This window comes from Chinchilla lanigera, unplaced genomic scaffold (assembly GCF_000276665.1).
Source record: "Chinchilla lanigera isolate Chin_1 unplaced genomic scaffold, ChiLan1.0 scaffold00014, whole genome shotgun sequence".
NCBI lineage: Eukaryota > Metazoa > Chordata > Mammalia > Rodentia > Chinchillidae > Chinchilla > Chinchilla lanigera.
Window position 1 is genome coordinate 7,188,656 of NW_004955415.1, and position 23,305 is coordinate 7,211,960.

General features: G+C 40.0%; 1 protein-coding gene across 4 annotated transcripts in view; it reads left to right on the plus strand.

Annotated features, from left to right (window-relative positions):
* Ppp2r2b (protein phosphatase 2, regulatory subunit B, beta) overlaps nucleotides 1–23,305 on the plus strand; it is a 455,884-nt gene that overhangs the window by 134,360 nt on the left and 298,219 nt on the right. Inside the window, exon 1 of one of the 4 annotated variants that reach the window (XM_005380665.2) lies at nucleotides 13,661–13,702. The exons of the other annotated variants lie outside the window; for them this stretch is intronic. The gene's annotated coding sequence lies outside the window, so the exon portion shown is untranslated. Of the gene's footprint in view, nucleotides 1–13,660; nucleotides 13,703–23,305 lie in introns of those variants that run through there. 4 annotated transcript variants of the gene reach the window in all.

Here is a 23,305-nt window from a genome sequence, read left to right on the forward strand (position 1 = left end):
AAAAACCAAAAAAAAAAAAAAATCTATTATATAACTCTAAGTTAATGTACATAATGAATATTTTAGGTTATTTCTTCTTTGTTGTTTGTTACTATCTGTATAAACAATCCTGCGGTTACTTCCTTATAAACTTTTATACTTATTTCCTTGGGTTCAGTTGTAAGAGGTACAGTTGCTGAGTTCAGGTCTTTTAGGCTCAGACTGCTCGGAAAATTTGCCATCCGGAAAAATGTAAGCATTTCCCTTGTCCCTTGCTAGAGTCTCACTACACTTTAGCATTTCTGACTGTTCGGGGTAGGCAATGGTATCATCACTCTGCATTTTCTGTTTAAAGATACTTTTAAAAAATATCTGACATATCTGAAGTCAAATTGCACATAACCATAGATGGTAACTTTATATTGTGTTACAGAATTTTTTTCTTAATAGCATATAAAGCAACAGTAGACCCTATCTACGATCAATGGCATTTTAGATTCAGTAAAATATAGGAACTCAATCTAAGCAATTTAAAGTGTCGGCCCAACTTTCCTTGCTACTCACCAATCTTCTAGGACCAGTTCCCTTGCTGACTCCTTACAGCAAGCTTAGAGGAGATAAATTCGACTCAACTTTCATTCAAGTCTCTCTGCATATGGCTGAGGGAATACAAAGAAGAACATGACAGTGCTGAGAAAAACTTAATTAGGAAGGTCAGTGCATAAGAACCATGTGATGAATTGTACCACAAAACCTTTGTGGAATATGGCAGAATATAAATAAATGAAAACATTATCTATACAGAAGCCAAACAGAAATGAATTTCAGATCGTGGGTTCCATGTTTCCTTCATTGTCACAGAGAACCACAAGCTATGCTGAGCTACCAGTAGCTCCCTGTGAACATCCTCTTTGCTGAGCCTCCCTGAAGATGCCATTGCTATTCCCTTTAGCTCAGAGGATGTCCTCTTTTGTGTCCTTAGGTTTGTTACACAGCCAACTCCTGCTCAGCCTTCAAATCCCAACCCCCGTAGAAGTCCATTGTCAGTACAGGTGTGTTACAGTGCTCACCTAGAGAAACCAAGTCCACAGACTCAGGAATGAAAAGAAATAAGAGCCAACAAGCTTCTCTTATGGGCACAGAAAAATCTCTTTTACGGTGTGAGTGCCCTTGTACTGTCTGTGGAGAAAGTATGTGTTTCATTTGATTCTAGTGATAAACAATCAGAAAGCCTGTAAGAGCCCCTCCTTTTTTTTTTTCGGTACTGAGAATGGAACTCAGGGTTTTTACATTGAAACACAACCCTAGTCATTTTAATTTTTTTTAATTTTAAGACAGGGTCTTTATAAATTCCTAAATTGCCCAGACTAGGCTCAAACTTGTGATCCTCCTGCCTCAGCCTCCAAGACTGATAAGATAAGAACTGTCTATGGTTGGTTTTTCATTTTTGTTTTACTGCCTATAAGAATTCTTAAGGATGATAACAAAAAAGAGATGCTATTTTACATATTAGAGATCTTTTTATGTGGCCACAGGCTGTGTTAGTACTCTCTAGGGGAACAGAATTAATAGAAAATATATCTATAATTATGCAAGGGATTGATTAGGTGGGCTTATAGGATCCGAGGCGGGGTAATCCACAACGGCCGTCTGCACTCTGGGGGACCAGAAGATCCAGTAGCTGCTCAGCACTAGGAGATGGAAGCCTCAAAACAAGAGGGATCAAGAGTGCAGCACCAGCCAGAGGTTGAAGGTCTGTAGCCTCACTGGAGAATCGCAGACGGGAGTCTGTGTTGGAAGGCTGAAGAAGCTGGAATCCTATGTTCAAACATGGCAGTGAAGGACACGCCCACTCAAGAAGACAGGATGTTTTCAAAGCCAGGCACAGTTCCTTCTTGTTTTTCTTCTTCCTTTCATCCAAATTATCAGCCTTTTCACTGGTGCCACTAACTGCAGTGGGTCATCCCAGCTCAGTCTGCTGGCTTCCATGCCAGTCACCCACAGACACATCCAGAATGAGGCTCTACTAATCTGCCAGGCATTTGTTATTCTAGTCACGTGGGCATATCACAATTAACAGTCACATTGGTTAATTCCATTTTCTTCCTATGCCCCACTCAGGGAAATAGCATAGTAATTTGGGTATATTACTAGACAGCATGAATGACCAAGATAATGAGTGTAATAATGAATGGCTACAGAGCCTAAAATGATATTTGATCAAGTACCTCTACTGTTTGTACTGGAAAATATTTGCTGCTTTGCTCTCATAAGGAGTAAGTAACTGGGACATATCAGGAAGGCTCCAAAATGCCAGCACATCTAGTCTTGCTGATGCCTAAGCCAATGGCAGTAAAGCTTATTTTCTCAGAGACATTATTCTTTGTTGGAATGTGATTGCATTTAGCAATAGTAAAAGAGATAGCTATAGCTTCTATTTATTGAACACTTCGTTTTGCCAGGTATAGACACTTTCTAAGCAATCCTATGAAGTAAGGTCTCTCATTATATAGATAAGAAAAATGAGGTTTCAAAGGGAAGTAAGTTGCATAAATTGCTGGAAAACTTCAGAACTGGTAGTCAAACCTAGCTCCTTTTGATTCCGTGCATACCTCAAAAGTTAGCTCTGAAATTGCCTGGCTCCAGAACTTGTTCCCTCCTCTAGCTGTGCTTTCCACTGCCCTCTTTCAAACTTTACACTGAATACACCTGAACTTCTTTTAGTTGCCCCAATGAATCATAAAAACTCTGTTTTCTTCCTAAATTCCTTTCACATTCCAGCCTCCTTTTACCTGGCTCACACTTTCAGGGCTCAGCTAAAATTTCACCTCCTTGGAGAATTGATTCCATGACAGTCCATCACCATCTGAAGATGTTGGGTGGCTCCCACAAAGGGCTTCCAGAGTGACTTGGTTTTCCCATGTTAGAATGGATCATATGGCATAATTATACCTTGTGTATTTGTCTGCACTATTCAGTCAATGGTGCCTTAATCCCTTCATGCTGCTGTAATAAAATGTCATAAACTGGGCACCTATAAGCATCAAGAACTTATTTCACTGTTGTGGAGGTTATAAAGTCTAAGATCAAGGTGCTGGCAGGTCTGGTATCTACTGAGAGTCTGTTTTGTGAATGACATTGTCCTCCAGCTGTGTACTCACATCATGGAGAGGGATGAGAATCACTCTGGACCCTCTTTCATAGGGAGAATAATTCCATTTATGATAGAAAAGCACTTAAAATGGCTTCAGTTCCTAATACATCATACTGGAAGTTAGGATTTCAACATATGAAATGTAGGGGAACACAGAGAGACTAAGGACTTGCATCTTTGTCTGTCTGATTTACTGTTGTATCTTCAGTGACTGACAGCTAGAAGAAATTCAGTATGCAGTGGTGGGGTGGACAAATCAATGCATAAACAAATCAGTGGCAACTTGTGGAGTAGAAATGCTTCAAGTAGGAGACTGATGATTTATTTCCCATGTATCTTTCTATACAAATAGAAAATCCCATCTTCTCCATAATTCTACATCCAGGCTATCCCTATCTATTTATAGACATGAACTGGACATCTGAAGGGATGTGCTACATGTTCTTGTCAAAAATAGTCCTGGCTCTCCTCAGTGATACCTTTCACTTTTAAAAATGTTTGCTGTCTGACTTCTCTTGTAGCTTTGATAAGATAGGATCCAACTTTCAAATATTTAGTTTTAAAATATGAGCTGCAGCTGGACCTAAAACATTGCACATACATTCATTGAGACCAAAGTGTCCTCTGGATACCACACACACACACACACACACACACACACACACTTTTATTGTCACTTGTAAGGAATTATCTCTTATAACTCCAGGACACCTTAGAGTGTCTGTCTGTCATCATAAGCCACAGCCTTACCTATGTTTCATTTTGCTTCTATCTGGACCCTTGTTAATCTGTCTGAAGTGGAAATTTCTGAACAAAGCAAAGTGATCATGAATAGTATCATCTATGTGGTTGATAATAGGTTTTATTTTGGTTCTTTCATTTTTCCTTAAGAATCTAACCAAAATACTTATTGGATGGAAAATAGAGGATCTCAAATAATCATTAAAAATCTTTTGATTTTTAAAAGAAATAACTAAGGTGTAGCTGTGACCTGTTTCCTGATCATAGGGTTGGCTTCCCTAGATACAGACTTTGTGTTATGCTACTTAGCCAAAGAGCAACTTGGGCATTTATCCAGAGCACTCCTCAAGGATCTAATATGTTAATTGAAAAGGAAAAAACCTTAGGAAATAACTTGACAAGCAAACAATTCATCCAATTAGAAACACATGGAATTATTTCCCAATCCTTTTACTTCAAATCTCAACTGCTTAAGCAACAGATATTTTTAAAGCAAGCATAATTTCTCAAAGCACAAGCAAAATCTGTTACAATTCCAAGGTCAAAAACAACCAACTGTAATTAAAACATGATATACTATAATTCCCCTGTGGAAATTTCAGCACACTTAATGTTTTTACAGGTAAAGAAACACTGCCTCCTAAGCTACCCTTCTACACTCTCAAGCCCTCTTTTGTTCTGCTGCAGCTGTAATATCACTAATGGATATAGCTTTCTCTGACTGCCATCCTTCTCATGGGATCCTCAGGATACACTTCAGCATGAAGCATCTCCTGACATACACTAGGCGGTTTGTTTTCCTTTCTTGCTGCTCTGTGACTTTGTTCATCACAATCACAAATGCAGTGTACATAAAAAGTAACAACAGAGAGGAAGGCTGTAACCACTGGACCACTAAACTTTCTGTCTCTTTATGGTGCCTATTGTCCAAATATTTGATATTTTAGGTAATTCAATTTACACCTTAAAATTGGGATAGAAAACTGAAGGTCATGCTTGTAACTTGATGAGCTCTGGAACTCAAAAGGACTTGAATTTGAGAATCCCAGTTCCCTATGGATGGTTGTGAAATAGTGTAAGGGGGAAAAGAGGAGCAGAGAGACATGATGAGAATAGTTACTGAGTTAGTTTGAACCAGTCTAAATGATTTAATAAAGACTTACTGAGGAAAATCCAAGGAGCTTGAGACCCTCCTCATGCCTGGAGAAGGACAGGAAATATTCCAGATGGCTGCTGATGACCAGACCTGGATGAGCTGCTGTAGGCCGGATTAATCCATTCCCATGCATGCATACATACATACCCATGTGTGCACTTACACACACAACCTCTTCTCAATTTAGTCTAAATCAATGACTTAAGGAGCTACTTCTCTACTACTCAGTAATTAAGAAAATTAATATATAATTCTCATTTATGTCAGCTCTGTTAGCTATGATACTAGAAAGGCCAGGGTAAGGTAGGATAATTAAAACCCATAGCAAATTCTCCAAACTCACTTCAGACAACTTGAATTCTTTCTACCACCCACCTAAGCTTTTCCTACATCTATTAATGAAAAGCTAAAAGTACCCTGAATTTTTTCCTTGGAACTTCTTGCTTCCCCTCTGACAGCACTAGTAGGAATGATTAAACGCCCCCCCAAGATAAAGAATCTGAGAAAGGAAGATGACATCCAAACAAAGCCTTTTAAAAAAGCTTAAATTTTGTATTGGTGTCATGATTTACTTTTTTTTTTAATTTTAAAGAGATGTCATGGGTTACTTTGAGGGGAGCTTAGGTTAGCCCATCTACAAAAAAGATTATGAGAAAGGGTACTACATTTCTGGACAGTTCCAAGGAGGCCTGTTGTACATTTGTAAGAAAATTTGTCTCCGCATCACAGGGAAGTCAGCAATCTTCTTAACGCCATTCCCCATTGTGTAGCAGAAGAATAACCAACAGCCTGGTTCTGAATTCAGAGGCATTAAGACAGGAAACAAAAGCATGCACACATAAAACATCTCCATCCCATTGTCACTTTGCCAGTGTATCACTACAGAAGGGTCTGGTTTTCAGTTACAGAGATATCACTTTCTCCTTTCAACTAGTCATTGAGAAGAGCACTAAAAAATGATCCTTGTCACAAGAGGGAACAGAATTTTCAGGCTAGGCCTGACCTTCGGCAAGGTCAAATGAATTCCAGTGAGAATACATTCACTGGGCATGTTGGGGAGGGATTTATGTCTAAGAAAGGACTTAATTATGGTACAGTGAGCAATTGAGGTTCTACAAGTTAAAGGGAATAGCATCTGGTATTTGATGAGCATTTGCTGCAATGTTTAGTTGCACCCCAAATGTTCCTCACAAAAGAGGAAGATAGAGAGGAATAATAAAATAAAAAGTAAATGAGGCTAATGTATCTATGAATAGAAATAAGTATAAGTATCAACAAGAATGAGAAAATCAGAGGTCAGGGGAAAGCAGAAAGTCAATGAGATCCATGCATTGGCCCTTCTGCATTTTTAATTCTTATCCTCCAAATTGATAACTCATGTCCATTTTAACCCCACTGCATTTTTTGTGGGTAGTCAGAGCAAATATTACTGCTGGTCATTTCTCGCTGAATCTCAGCTCTGTGATAATTTCATCTTTCTGCCCCTCCAGGCCAGTGGGCCACTGCCAAAATTCTGCAAGTAAAGGCCTATGTGTTTGGGAATTATTTAAAGCCATAAAGATGCTGTTTCTCTCTTGTTCTCCCCGTAGCCAGCCACACAGACTTTTCCTCTAACACTGGACAAGCCAAGCTCATTTCCCCCCCACACCTCCATGCTTGCTCCTCCAGAGACCCCTGCTCGGCTGGCTCCACACTGTTCTGCTCTCATCCAAGCATCTTCTCTGAAAAGCCTTGCAGATTTTCCAACCTAAAGGCATCTTTGTTCCTCTCATTCTAGCGCATAACCTTGATTTACTTTCTTTGAAATAATGTCACCAATCAGAAAATGTTTTATCTATTAGTTTGTTTCTGTTCTGTCTCCTGCATATACAATGTGAGACCAGGGACCAATTTCTATTTTGAATGCCCACCATCTAGGCTAATACCTCACAGATTAAAGGCCTTCAAAATGTTATGTAATTTTAAAAACTGTGGGAGTGCTCATTATACTAGAGTCTGTTTATTTATCTCATTTAATTTTAACCCAGAGCTGTGTATAGATACCATCCCTATTTTATACATTAAAGAAATAAGGATAGGGATATGAAATCTAGGATCTTAGGGATATGAAATAATTCTTGTAAATGGCAAAACCAAGATATAACACAGGTAGATAATCTGTCTCCAGAGCTCACACTCACAAATGCTGTTTGTTTTCTTCATACATTGGAATGTAAAAGTCTTTTTAAAAGTTTGAGCTTTATTTGTTTGTTTGTTTGTTTTGTTTTTTTCCGGTACCGGGAATCGAACTCACGACCTTGCGCTTGCCAGGCAGGTGCCGTGCCGCTGAGCTAAATCCCCAGCTCCAAGTTTGAGCTTTAAAAGTTTGAAGTTTCAGAAAAATTGAACCCATTACTTGTCTGTAGGGCTTATTAGAAAGTTATTAGAACTTTTAATATGATAATGTACCCATGACCCACCAAGATAATTTTCACCAAACCTAGAAGCAGTGAAACCTGTTTTAAAATCCTATGAGCAATCTGAATCATAGGAGGATGTCCATGAGGCAGTGACAGTGGTAAGAAGCTGTGTAGGTTTCTGATTTATTTTGAAAGCAAACCCCAAAGGATTTCCTAGTATTGTGAGAGAAAATGAGAAAAATATAAAATGACTCCAAGTTTTTTGTCTGGGCACCTGGTAGGAAAAACATAATCTCAAGATAGTGAGTGCCTACAGTTAGAAGAGAGTCCAAGTGGAAAATCAGCTTAGTTTTGTGTCTGGTGATTAGAAACACCCTTAAAATTGCTGTTGTAGTCAGGGTTTGTACGGGAATTGATTTAATGCAGGACACATAATTTATAGAATTATTTTATGATATTCACCCAAAAAGTCAAATGCAAAAGAGTGCAAGAGATCTGTTCACATGCTAGAGAGCTGAAGAATCCAAACAAGGGCTTGGATCCCAGGGCAGTGTCCAGTATGAGTCCTGTCAAAGGCCTAGAGCCTACGGCAATATCCTCCATGAGTCCATATCAAGGATCTGCAACGAGAAGATCCAAAGGCCAGTGGTAGAAGCTAGAAAATCTGGGCTGGCAGGGTGAAGAATCTATGCCAGAAGCTGAGAGATCGGCCCTGGAGCCAGGAGATGACATCCAAGATGAGGATGAAGATTGAAACTCCCCTGAAGGAAGGCAGCAGCCAAAGCTCCTTTGAAGAAAAACTGCTGAAAAACAGCTTGTCCAGGAAAATCAGCAGCATGCAATCTTCCCTTCCCATTCTCCTTTTACGCTGTCAGCAACGATCCTCAGCTGGGTCTTCCACTCCTACAACCAGGCTGAGTCACTTCAGCTTGGCTTTCCCACTTACACTGACCGTTAGTTAACCCACCGTGATTTCCGAGTAGAGATGATAGGTAGAGTTGTGGTTTGGGGTAGAGATTTTGCCTAAAAATATAAATCTAGGAAGGGCTAATAAGTGGGTGAGATTTTAAGATCACAAAAATGAATGGAATTAGCAGAGGAATGTGTAGACCTCAATAAGTAAAACCAAACCCAAAGAACTGAACCTAATGCCCAATCATTAAAAAGACGTATTCATCAGGAAACCAACCCAAAACCTTGAAGAGTGGGTGGGAGCACGAAAGAATCATAAATTTCTGACTTGGGACTGGAGTGTAAGGCATAGAGGCTCCCCCTCTGAGCTACGCCTGGCATTCTGAGTGAGGAGGATTCTGAGACCACATCTGAGCATGGTGGGAAAGAAGGTCATATCTATGAGTGATTTCTGCTACCCTGTGGAGTACTGAGTGGCAACAAGCAGGGCAGGGGCAGATCACTGGCCATCCCTTGCCTGGAGGAAAGGATGTGAGACTAAGGACATGCAGCAGGTGGTATTTGCAGTCTTTTGAATGTTTTAACTTCCTACAAGTCAATTTGGCTGGCTCGTGGCCATAACAGTATAGAACTTGTTGCTAGAGTTATTGCACATGTGTAAGGAAATTTCTATTGCTCACGACTCATTAGTACATGTTGTGTGTTAAAGGGACTCCATAAAAGGAGAAGGGAGCGAGCGGGAGAAGTTAAAATCCAAGGCAGAGGGTGGGGCTGTTAGCTATGGCTCTGTGAAAGATGGAGTCAATCCTCTCATCAAAATGCAACTACAAAGCTGTAAAAGTTGACAACAGCAACTACTTCGTGCTGTTGAAATTAGCATGGCATATAACGATATGTAAAGAAATGTCTGTGCTTTAAAAACTGCTGAGCTCCACACAGGAGTAGCAGAATCTGAGGTTCTCTGAGCTGGTGCCACCTTGCCCAGTTTATGAGTTCTGGCAAAGAAAGGCAAGATATGATGACCTGCAGTTTCTCTGCAGGTGTGGGAAGGGCCACACTGAGTGAAAGAGGTAGACTATGTGCATACGCAGCAAAGACGTGAGTAGGAAAATCCATGCTGGAAGTGAGTGAGATGGGAGAGTCATCAGCTACCCCAGCCTGAGGCTGAAGCTGTGATTAGGGACACCCTATTTCTGGCTGAGGCTGTGGCAGAAGTAGAGGGAAGACTGAAAAAAGCACAGACTCGCCATATGCTGCTGGAGAATTCCAAGGCTGAGTACACGTGCACAGGAAACCAAAGAGGGCCCAGCAGAACCCAAAACACAGTGAGACTTGAAAACAGCCTGAATTTGAACACACTCCTCCACCCACTCACAGACCCAGCAGCAAAGGATGGAAAACTAAGTGATCCAGCGTGTTTAGGCACAGGTACAATCATGCACTGACCAGTGCTCTTTACAGACACACAAGCAACCTTTCACAAGCCAGGTTTTTTTGTACCAGAAATTGAACTCAGGACCTCACACTTGCTAGGCAGGTGCCATGCCACTGAGCTATATCCCTGGCCACAAGCCAGGTTTAAAAAGAAAATCAAGGGGCTGGGGATTTAGCTCAGCAGCACAGCGCCTGCCTGGCAAGCACAAGGTTGTGAGTTCGATTCCCAGTACCGGAAAAAAAACAAACAAACAAACAAACAAAAAAGAAAAAGAAAATCAAGAACATAATTTTTAAATCGTAGCAGAAACATTGGTAACCGCAAGAATAACAGATTTCATAGATTTAGGCCAGTCAAACTATAAACAATACACCAAAAAAGAAAAAAAAAAAAAACACTAAGGGAAAGAATCTGCTTCTTTTTCTTCTTCTTCTTCTTCTTCTTCTTCTTCTTCTTCTTCTTCTTCTTCTTCTTCTTCTTCTTCTTTGTTACGGATAATTTTTTTTATTTTAAAGAGAGAATAAAAGCAATGCATAATTTCAAAACTAGATGATAGGAAATTAACAATGGTTATTATATTGTATATTGTTACTTTCAAAGTAGTTGCTCAGATTAAAAGATACAGGCATACAATGGGAAAGAATATTCAAAGTCAGAGTAGCTGCAATATATGATCCAAAATGCCCCTTTTTAAAGAAATTATCAGATCTGCCACAAAACAGGAAAGTGTAACCCATACTCCAGAAAAAAACCCAGTAGCTAGAAACTGAGTGTTACCAGATATTAACAGAAAAGCATTTCAAAGCAACTACTATAAATACATTCAAAAATCTACAGCAAATCATGCTTAAAAAATTAAAGGAAAGTGAGGTAACAGTGGATCCACAGACAGAGCTCCTTAATAAGGCGATAGAAATTATTAAAAAGTACCAAGTGGAAATTCTGTAGCAGAAGAGTACAATAACAAAAATAAAAGATTCAGTAGAGGGCTCAACAAGCTTGAGAAAGAATAATAATCAGTGAATTATTACCCAATCTTAAAAAAGAAAAATAGAGCAAAATGACCATTAAAATAAGCAGAGCCTCAGAAACCTTTGGAATAGAATCAAGCACTTGATATGAAAATCTCAAAACGACAGAAAAGAAAGGGACAAATATTTTTTGAAAAATAGTAGCCCAAAACTCCTGAGTTGTGTGTGTTTTTTAAATAATCTAAACCTCCAATTAGATAAGTGAACATCAACACAATTTATGACTTCTCATCTAAACCCACAGATACCAGAAGAGTGACATATCCTTAGCACAGGAAGAGAGTACTCTCAGACAAGAATACTGTATCTAGTAAAACTATTCTTCAGGAGCTATGCCTTCAAAATGAGGGCAAAATAAAGACATTACAGGTAAACAAAAATGTAATAAAAGACTTGTCTTACAAGACAATGAAGAAAGGAAGCCCTTCAGAAATGATACCATGAGTAACAAATCCACAGGTAGAAAAGAGCTCCAAGTGATATCTGAGTTAGTATAAAATATTGCATAAATATACTTTTCTCATTTATCCCAACTTCTTTAAAAGAGAGTTTTCTATTAAAAATACCTCTGACTTGGGTCATAACATATGAAGATCTAATGTATATGACAAGAATAGCGCAGAGAAGAGAGGAGGGAATAGAATTATATTGGAACAAAGTCTATTTTTCATAAATTAATCAGAAATGCACACTTTAATTCTAGCACAACTCCTAGGAATACAGGACAAAAAATCATAGTAAATAAGTAGAATTAAATGGCATGCTAAAAATATTTATATTTAAAAGAAGAAGTCAAAGAGGAACAAATAATTTAAAAGGATAGGAAGCATATAGAAAATCTAAGGCATATCTTTGGACTTTTTTATCCCTTGTGTAATCTAATAAACAGCAAATTAAAGACCTATAATAAGCAGGGCTGTCTACATCATTGTGGACCCAAAGCAAAATTAAAATGTAAGGCCCCTCTTCAAAAAGTATGTCAAATCTCAAGATGATTTTAAGATACTATTCAGCCAAGCAAGGGGCCCTTGTGATCACAAGGCCCTATGTGATTACACAAGTTGTTCACCCACACAGCTGGCCATAACACTAAGCAAAATATGACAGTATCCCATTTTGTCCCTCTGGATAAAGCTTCTTTAGGAATTCAACACCATCTATTCTAGTCTCTTCCTGTTGCCTTCCCCTTTCCAGTCTTTGTATCCAAAATATCCAGCATTTGAGAAGGACCCATCCTTCACAACTAGAAGTTCAAGAGATCAGACCCAAGTTGTCACATCAACATGGGCAGCTGTGATTATATTTGCTGCAGACTGTTTCACATTCTAACCCGTAATTCCCTTTTTTGTGCTAACATTTTGGTTTTCAAGGGCAGTTGTCCTTGTATACAAAGGCTGCATGGAAATCTCAGAGAAGAACATCTTTCTCCAAGTAACTGACACATATTAATTCATTTGACAAATGTTAAATGTGAACTCAAGAAGGGTCTATGTGGAATTGTGCTGGGATGAAGTGATCTGTTTGTGAGGATGACTATTATTTTTTGGCCCAATCATGAAGAGATCTCATCATGTCTTCATAATTATGCTTTATGACCACCTTAGAGAGAATTAACTGGAGCCTCACTAGTGTCAAAGACTCTTGAGGGGACTCTGAGATGACCCTAAATCAAGCAAGCCAATTCTACTCAACTTAAGATTTGGGGTAAACTGATAAGTAGTCCCTTTGATCCCCCAGATCACTATTATACTTGCTTTTCCGGAAAAATAAAAGTGAATGTGATGATTAGCATGAAAGTATCAAAGTTGTCATTTGTGTGTATTAAAATTATCTGGTTTCAAATCAAAGAAAATCTAGCTCAAAATTGACTTATTCAGTAAAGGGCAGTTTGACTCTTAAATAGCTAAAAAAAAAAAAAAACCCAGGAATACTCCAAAACTTTAGAATGTGTCTTGATTAGGTGGTTCAACTATGGTATCAAAAGCAATTTCTTTCCATTTTCTTTTTAGCCTGCAATGGTATCTTTATTAATCCCAAAGCTGAATTTCTTTATAGTTCCAAAATAATTTCCAGCACCTTCTGGATCTTTCCTATTGTACATAAATGTCCAGCTTTGTAGCTTTCTCAACCAGGAAATATTTTTTCCCAGAAACCCCAGCAAACATCCGCTTGTTTCTAATTGGCTTGAACCGAGGCTTCAGACTTGAACCAATCACTGTAACAAGGTCAAGGTAATGCACCGATTGGCTTAAACCAACCAAGGTTCCAGTTTAAAATTAATGGGGTGTGGTTTCTCCAATCACCTGTGCTGCATGGTAGAGTTACTGGTACTAGGGTGTTGGGGAGAATACCGCGTGCTAATGCAATGGCAAGCAGAAACACAGAAAGGACACCTGGGATTTGGGGGCGGATTTATGTACATCGACTGGCACTGATCAGGGATCATTCTCAGAATATCAGGCCCTGATCTCTGGTGGTCTAGTGCTTATATGAGATAAGCAAGCAAGAAGTACAAAGCAGAGTGGCTTGTCAGTTGGGAATTGGTTTATACAGTGTGTATCATAGTGACCAGCTATGCATCACAGTGACCAGCCATTTCTAAGGGACAGGAGCAATCAGAACTGGAACAGGAACTATTACCTGGGCAACTGAAAGCTGAAGTATACTGGTGGCAGTGTGTGTGTGTGGGGGGTGTTTTCTGCTACACTAAGAGGGCTAAATTAGCCAAAGCTCACTACCCTACCAATAAGAGGCACTGTCTATTGTGAAGTCAGTGGCCAGCTGGCTCTCTGACCCCCGCCCAAGGGACTGGAGAGTTTAGGATGCTGAAGAGGGCTGGAAGGAAGTGCTAAGAACAGGGGACTGCCTCCTACCACCTACCTTGCAGTCCAACATGTGAGTAACACTAATCCAAATGAAAAACCATTGAATATACCTAATGTTAACTATCTTCTTGGCAGGCACTGAACTGGAGCCCTGGAGAAGTGTTTATTTATGTATTTTTTTAATGTAAGGGAAGCGTCTGTTGACATTGTTGGATACTCTGTACTAATATTGACACTTGGTATCATGTACTCTTGGGGAAAGAAAGCACAGGAAAGCAGAAACTGCACATGTAACCTTAACTTCCAAGGAGATCAGGAATGAACTGATATTAAGGTATTCATTCCACCAACATGCATCAATGTCTGCTATGTACTTAGCCCTAGTCCCTGTACAGGAGAGGTACCTTTTAGCATAATGGTTCAGAGAATGGATGGTTCTTAGGCTCTTTCATACCTAGAACTGAATCCCATCTCTGTCACCCAAATTCTTTGTGCCTCAGTTGCTTCATGTGAAAAGTAAGGATGTATCTTCTTCTAGCAGCTGCTGTGAGTATCAAATGGCATAATTTAAAGAATTAGAAGTTCAACAAATAAAAGCCTTCATCCAAGTGTCTGTCACACATAATCACAAGAAGTTCAACAAATAAAAGCCTTCATCCAAGTGTCTGTCACATCATAATCACAAGGTGGCCAGTTATTATTGTCACAATTGTTATTATCATTAGTTGTTGTACTTGAGAAACTAGTAAGATGATCTCTGCTCTTAAGATGCCTGCCTACCAGTATAGATGAGAAATGTACATAGTAAGTCCCCAAATTACAAATGAGGTCCATTCTGGGAGAATGTTCATAAACTGGACACTTTCATAATCCACCAAAGTGAGTCTTACGCAGTACATCTGTGACTCTTGTACAGTACACCTGTGAAAGTTCACAACTCGAATGTTCCTAAGTTGGGGTCTTACTGTACTTGTAATGAATGTCAAAGAGCAGTAGAGATGAAATGACATACAGCTTCATGGGAAAATGGATTTCTCTGTGTTGTGAGCTGAGAAACCTCACAACGGTGCTGCTGGTGGGGTTGTGCTTAAGTGACATCTTTCGGATCTTACCAAGCCAATGTCATTTTAAGACACCAAATCTTAAATGTCATCACAAAGGTTATAAGAGAAAAGTCCATGAGCCACACTGACACTGGCATGAATGCATTCTCTAGAGAGGGTGACGTGCCAACGTCTACACAGCTCTATCTTGTTTCATTGTGGGAAATGGGGCTATTGCTGCCCAACCACATGGCAACCGGAGTGGCTGCTTGATTCACGGTTTAGTTGGGGCTATTGGATGGTACTCCCAAAGGATTTGATAATCTGTTTAACTGAGAGCAGTCATTTGTCTTGTTTGCTGACTTCTTAGCAGATGGATTTGTGATTTCGGTAATTACTGTATGAAAGTTAATAAGACATGATATCTTTTATTAATTAGCACTTCCTAGCATTTGTTTTTCAAAACTAGCAAAATCTAGATGATTTACAAATATTAATGAGTCACCGGTATAAGTTTTGCAAATTAGCACTTCCAAATTATTTATTCTAGGTTTTCCTTTCTAGAATTTTTTACTCAAGAGCAAAAACCAGAGCAATAAATGCACTCTATATCTTAGAAAAGGCTAAGGTGCTTTGTTCAGGCAGAAATAGTTTAATTTATAGAAGTAGTTCCTTACACATGTTTCATTTTAAGTCTCTCCAAAGAGGTTTTGGCGGTCAAAGGATAAAATACTTTCGAAAAATCAAGTTATACTTGAAGAGTAATTTTCTAAAAGAAGTAAGTGACATTTGGATGTGTTTTTAAATGTGAATGGGGACTACAGATGTATCCGTCCATGCCCCTGCAACACACACAGACACACACCCATGCATGCATTGTAGCAGAGGTGGGGAGCAGGCCCTACACTGAGGGTCTCTCCCTGTGGCCAATCTGTTCCTTCCATAAATGTGCATATCAGCAAGCTCTGTGCCAGTCATTTATCCAGTAGGGACTGACACCCACGCAGTTATGCGGCCAAGAACAGCACTTCTTTTGGGATAACGCAGTCACAAAGTACACTGGAATAAAACAACCCAGTGGCACATTGTTAACACCCTCTCTGAAGAACTCATTTAATGACTCTTGAGAAAAATACCATTTCCTTCAAAAATCCAGCTCGTGTGGTGCTTAAAACTGTGAATCCCAATGACAGCTTCAGGGAGCATTTGTTGAGCGTCCACCGTGCCCCTTACACTGTTAAGCCAGGTGAAGGCAAAGACAGCCTGAGGCGGGAGGTATTGCAAGTTACTACAGGAACAAATATGACACCAGTTGCTCTTGACACTAAACAAATAGACACAAAGGAAGAGAATGTAATCTTTCCTGTCTGCCTTTGCAGAAACCCAAGTAATCCCTCAAAATTACTATTTCCTTTATTTAAATGCTACCTGTATGTCACAAGTTATGCACTTTGCATGCATTGTCTCACTTCTCACAAAAATATCTTTGGTAATTACTTATTGTTATCAACCCATTTTACAGATGAGCAATTCATGATCGAAATGTTAAGTACATTATGATACATCACACTGCTGTTAGGTAGCACAACTGTGTCAGGGCTGCCATTATATGTGAGTAGTTTTGAATTTTTAAAGAAATCAATGTTTACCTCAGTGGGCAACATTGTTTTCTTATGATGAATCAGAAAATTGAAACAACTGAGCTGTCCTTCTGTATGGTAGCTATTCTGGCTTCCTCTACAGAGTAAACGCTGGGCCTCTCATCAGACAAATAGCAGGAATTTGGAGCTATAGTCTTGGCTGTCCATAGGCAAGTTTTTGCATACTGTGTCCAGGTGAGGCTTTCAGCAGTGCCTTATTAAAAGGGTGTGTGAGCACAGCAGCTGATCTCTGAAGTGGACACTGGCAAGGGAGAGCCTGCGGATGCTGTAGCATGTCTCAGCTGGGTGGTCTACTGCTCTAGCTCTGTCTTTGTTGCCTGGGCAACCTCTCTGGGAATGAGAAACTCGTTTTCTCTTTTATCCATGTAGATCTGTGGAAAGAACCAAAAGACAAAGCTATAGGTTGCCTGTCATCCACTACCACCTACAGAGGAGAGGCCGAAGCCCTATTTCGGGGAGGCACACTGTCACATTCCAGGTGCAGAATGACCTAAAGTCACCCAGATTTCTTCCTGTGGTCTGAAATCAGATGAGAGAAAGATCACTTCCCTGAATCCTGGCAGTCTTTGCTGCTCAATTTTTTTCTCTAAAATAAATATTCTATACTAATATGTTTCTTTTCTCTGTATAGCTGCAGGGAATTTTGAGAAGGTTATGCTGTAGTATTACTGTGACCAAGGGCTTGGAAATCAGTCTTGAGTTCAAACCTAGCTTCTCCACCTGCTAACTGTGCACGCTTAGGCAAGTTACCTAACCCCCCTGAACTTGTTTCCTCATCTAAGTAATGGGAACATTCACAGACAGGTCTTGCATAGAACTGATTCGCATTCCTTTGTTCGGGGTCTATTTCCATGTCAGGCATTCAGCTGGATGCCAGGGAAACACCTGTGAGTTCGAAGGCAAGGTGCCAGCCTTCACAGAGGTTAAATGTAAATGAAGAAGTACATATTTAAAAAGTCACTTCAAGCATTGCCTCACAAAAGAGGAAGTAGCGTTTGCCATGGAAACAAGCAAGAACAGCGTCTTACCTCGTGAAAGGGATTGGAGACAGCCTTTCTCAGAAAGATGTGCTAAGGCCTTAACAGGAGGTTTGGGTCACCTGGTGAAGAGTGGAAGAAATGTGGTGACAAGGGAACATATTTAAAGGCCCAAAGGCAAGAGAAAGCACAAAATACAAGAACAACAAATGTGTTGGAGCTTATGTAAGACCAGACTATTTCAGAAGAGAGCAGAGTAGTCTTAAATGGGGTTGGGAGAGAAGCAGGGCTTAATGGAGTCTCAAAGTGTCTGATAAACTATGTGAAGATATTTGGACTTTATCCTAAAGGCAGAGATAGGTCCTTAGAAGATTTAAATGGGGTACGGTAGAGGAGAGATGTGAGGATTAAATAAGATCACCTATACAAAGACTTGGCATACTGTTAGTACCTATTCACCTCTTAACAAATGATAGGTGTTATCATCATCATTCTTGCCATCAACATCATCAGGCCTAGATCCACCCACTTTAGGTAAAAAGTCAACAATCCTGCCTGTGCTATGGGAAGATACTAATGTAATTGGTTCTAGAGCAAGCATGTGCACTCAGGATCGGTTAAGGCCACCCTCAACAAGTAGCAGAAGGAGGGTGCAAGGCCCAACGCGAGTTCCTCTTTGTGTGTGTTCTTCCTCCTACCATTCTGCTTCTCTACCTCGCTGCCTCCTCAATGAACTCACACGCTTGTTAAGCGGTGAAGTCATAACTCTTTCTGGCAGTTCTGTCATTTTCATAATGGATCCTGTGCTGCGGCCTCGATGCTGTATGCAAAAATGCAGGTGGACCAGACTACAGGTTTTCAGGGGAAGTCAGGGAGGGTGAGTAGGGGACAGGAGGGTGGAAGCGCAGTGCTAATGCACAGAATTTAAGAATGCTTATCTGGGAAATGAAGATGAGTGGAAAATGGTCCAGTTCACGCAGTTCAATACTCTGCATCCTCAGGTGGCAAATAGGACTCAGTAAAAGGTGAGAAAGGCAAAGCTTGTCACTTCCAAGTTCATTAGGCTGTTCCCTCTACTTCTCCTCAAATCCTGCTACATTTAGAATATGAAATATGACTGACTGGGCCAAGGAGTTGAAATGGTTGTCTTTGCCAGGCGCTGTGGTATTAGAATATTGAGTGGGAGGGGGAAGACTTACCTCGTTTATAAAACCGCAAAGGAACTAAGTTTATTAGGTGCTGGGACCAATCCTACCATATAATTTTGTGAGCTTGGGCACAACTTTTAACATCTCTATGAATGAGGATCATTATAAAATGGATGTCCTAATTGCGCACAATAATTGATAGACCCCAAGGAATGGAGCACTTTGGCAGGGGTGGGAGGGAGCTATGAGGCTCATATACAGTGCTATATAAAGAACGACCCAACCCTGAGGCAAGTACTGCGTGAGAAAACTGTAGGCATTTGGTGAAAAAAATACAAAGGCAGATAATGACTGTCCAGGAAAATATACTGTAAGGATCAATGAGTAGTATCCGAGAACTCTACCAACAATTACTCAGACAAATGAGGAAAGTGAGTACAGTTTAGCTGTGGGTCATGCGCTTGTAATCAGAAAAGCCTAGTTTAGAATATCGGCTCAGTCTTGTGTTAGCTGCATGTATTCATTCATTTATTTCCTGTACCTTGCATGTGGCTATGGGAGTATACAACAACAAAGAAGACAGATAAAGAAAAATGAAGGGGAATCATTTGCTGTATTTCTGTCACTCTCTGCCAAGTATGCATACCTTGCATACTTGAAATCATTTGGTTAAATATATGATGAGACCTACTCTACCTTCAAAGGGACAGAATATTCCCTAAGTAATAAAAAAGATAAAATGAAAAAGAAGGTAACATCTGGTTAGAATTTCCTTTTTATTCTTCTGGGCTGGAAAGAACTTGAATAACTCAGGGACTCAAATGCCTTTTTAAAAACATTAACCCCTTGGGCCTTTTTGTTGTGGATAATGTGGTGTCTAATAACAGATATTTGAGCTCTAACTATGGGCTTGATGTTGTATAAATCACTTCAAAGTGAGTAGAATTCTTTCTTTCCATTAGAAATGTTAAACTATAGTACTGACTTCCAGGAGTTTTCCACTCAATGGGAAACAAAAGCTGGCCCCCAAAGTGAAAGTTAATTGTCTTACTAGTTCCGTTTCTCAAAATAGGACTTTACCATCCCTGGAAGGATTAGAAGCATTTGCAGTCAGAGGTAGTAAGTTTTCTTAACTACAAAAGATGAGAAGAGAAGGATATAGCAGCAGTGCTGAAATGGTGGTTTCCTTTGTTTTGCTCTGGTGAATAATTTTTATATAGTAGTAAAAAGAAGATAAGCACAAAACTTGGATATAGGGGGATGGAGCTTATAGCAGTTTATTTTCATTATGATAGCTCAGAATATAACATAATATATGCACCAAATACAAGAGTAACATGGAAAGAATCAAAAACCAGTGAATCCATGAGCCCATCATTTAGAAAATGCAATGATTAGAGTATATACTTTTTCTAAGTTTGCCCATGACAGCAACAGCTAAATGAACATCATCACCATCATGGAGATTTACTCCCTGGATTTCTCAAATTTCACAGACTGGAGGTTGATATAAAGAAATAGTAATTGGAGGAGGGTCCTGTATGTTCGATGCCTCTGTGTGTGGGCACTTTTTGTAGATCGGTTGGTAGGCAGGATGACTTCTTCAGATTGATTAGGTAGGAGGGGAAGGTAATATATGAATGAGAGAGGGTTAGGCATGCAAAAGACTGTAGGAAGAATGTTTTCACTTAAATGCCAGGATGAGCACTTTGGATTTTATTCTGAGTGCAAGGGGAAGACGTTGGAGGATTTTATATAGAAGAGCAGCATGCTCTGATTCACATTTTCTAAAATGGGTTTTCTTGGCTACTTGGAGGAGTATAGTAGATTTTATGGAGGCAAAAGTAGAAGTAGGAAAACCAGTGAGGAGGCTGCTGCTGTGGCCCAGGTGAACCAGACCGATGGTAGCGAAGATAGTTAAGGACATATAAGAACTGTGGAGTAAGTAGAATCACAGGATTTGCTATTACAACATGGAAATAAAAGAGGAGGAAATTACACTGCAAATTTTAGCTCTATAAAATTTTGTGCATTTTAACTGGAATGTCTTTGTGCAAATGGATGTAATGGTACCCAGTTTTAATTCTAATGTTGTGAGTTGTGGGCTATTTAGGGAAATACTTTTGCACTAAAAAGGGCCTTTAAATGCCTAGGCCTCAAATTGTGCTACACCACAAGTACTAATTCTTACTATGTTTTTTTGGAGCTCCTGTATGGGCTACCAAATCTGGCTTTTTCACATTATTGTGTAGCCAGCGATAAAAGCTTGGTGCATGAATCCCCTTTCTAAATTTACCCAGAAGCACATGACCATTACTTTTTGCCGGTGTTCTCACCTACTGATGTCTCCTTCTTTAGTGAGGGCAAAGCTGATCAGGAACAGCTTCTTTAGTGTATTTGAATGGCTAATGGTCCTCAGATAATAAGTGCTTTTTAAGCTGATTGTGCCAGATTAAATTTGAAGAGAGTTATAGACATGCTGAAGTAGGTGACTGAGATGAGAAAGGGTACCCAGGAAAACATAAAGACCATTAACTTTTGGATGTGACCTTTATGTAGGTCATAATGAGATAGGAGGATGCAGTCTAGAGGGACAGGTGTGTAAACTGCCACCACCCTAACCCCTGCTTCACAGAGGAGCCTGTGGAGAGCCTCCTCTAAACCCAAGTTACACAATCATGACAAATAGAAGTCATGGGCTTTGCATTCCATCTTGTTCACGGTGGAAGGCTTTCATTAGGGGAAGGAGAAAAAACACTGCAATACAGCTTTAAAAATATTGTAGCATTCAAAATATCAATATTGGTTTTAAATTATTGCATCATTTTCTGAAATAATTATTTGTGCAAGAAATGTCATGAATTATAATTAATTTACATATGCATTACAGTCCATTTTCAAAGGAAGCCTCTTTTCTCTTTCAAACATTGGAAATTAAATATTTATACTCATCGTGATTTCATATATACATATTAGTATTGCCTCTCAGACCCACCTGCTCTCCACCATAAGCCATTTTCTCTGCTGACTCTTTATATCCTCACAGATTTGAAATTGGTGAACTTGCACTAAAATCTCCCACCAAGGACTGCCTAAAGAGAAAGTGGAAAATGAGCTAGTTCCATTTCAGTAGAATGCAGGAAGAAAATGGGGAGTAAGTGGTCCCATTGCTTTTAAGGACCTGTCCCTACACTTTACCTCATTAAAGGATTTAAGAATGATTTTTGTTTGCAGTACTTAACTGTCCCTATGCACCTGAAATCACAGCAAATAGTCTCCTTTGGCCAAAAATAACCTTAGTCTTGCCTTCAGAATACCTCTCCTTCATGAAGATACAGGACAGTATCAGTCCAAGAGTGGCCTCAAAAGAGGATTAGATAGGTATCACTTGGAATATTTTCAGCAGCGTTTCCTGCGTGGTAGGTGAGAAATTTTTGTACATAGACAAGATTTGAATCCACCAGTGTGTAATCCCCCAAAGAGCATGGGACTATTTCCTCCCTATGTTTTTATACCTTGGTAGTACTCAGCACATTGGAAGGACATATTGTTTGTTATGAATAAATGAACAAACAAATGAGCAAATTAACAAATGAATAGCTGTAAGAACTAGAGCTGGTAGTATGTATGAACTCTTTACAAGTATGCACAGTGCCTTGACATTGTTCCCCCATCTTTTCTCTCAGAATGTTCATTCTCTTCCTTCCATTCATATGTGTAGCTTTGCTCATTCTTCCTGAGTTAGCTCAAAAAGTCCCCGCATTTGGGAAATGGCCACCAATTCCTCAAATGGCAGGACAACTCTCTTTCCAGAAGTTAACATATACTTTCTTACATCAGAGCTCTGCGCATGCCGCTCACACCCTATGCTAAATGAGTCCTAAAAGTAGGGAGTGCGTCTTTCCTCACTGTGTATACCTAAAGCAGCTGCACGTGCTACCCTGTTCTAGACACTTAGAAAGTCAGGAAGGCAAGAAGTGTGCAAAGAAGGTGGCTGCACCTGGAAGAAATTAGGACTTATACGGGCACACAGAGTGAAGGCAGCCATCTGGGCTCACTGTGTGGAAAGCAAGCAGCATAAACCAGTGCCACAAAAGGAAGTGGTTTCCCATGTGAAGTAGTGCACGCTCTGTCCCTGGCAAGAATAGCCCTATCTAGGACAGGGGAGAGGAAATATGTCTTGGTTACTTTTCTCTTGTTGTTGGGACAAAATACCTGATGCCCAAAATTAAGGAAGGAAAGGTTTATTTCGCTTACAGTTTGTGGAGGTTTCAGTCCATACTAGGCAGATTACAAGGCAGACTGGCACATGGCAGAGAGCTACAGCTCATGTTGGCAGAACACAGCAAAGCAACAAACACAAAAGGGAGGAATGGGGGAGGAATGGCCTCAAGCACCCTTTTGCTCTCCCTCACATATGCAAACTATTCACCCCAGGGAGGGTGTAGCTCTCACACCCATAATCAGTCAAACTCTAAAAGCCTGCCCCATGACCACATGAGGCTTTGGGGGGACACACAGACACAAACCATAACATTCCACCCCTGGCCCCCCTAAGACTCATGCCCATGCCTTCATACAAACAGCATTTAGTCCATCTGCAAGAGTTGCCAAAGTCCTAACAGTTGCAGCATTGCTGAAAAGTCCAAGTCCCAAGTCTCCTCCAAGATGTAAGGCAAACTCTTAGCTGTGAGCCCCTGTACAAATGAAAAGTTAAACACTTCCAACATTCAATGGCACAAAATAAGCAGTACCATTCCAAAAGGTATAGGCAGGGGGACACAGAGAATTGGGACCAAAGCAAGTCCAAAATCCAGCAGGGCTAACGTTATGTCCTGTAATTC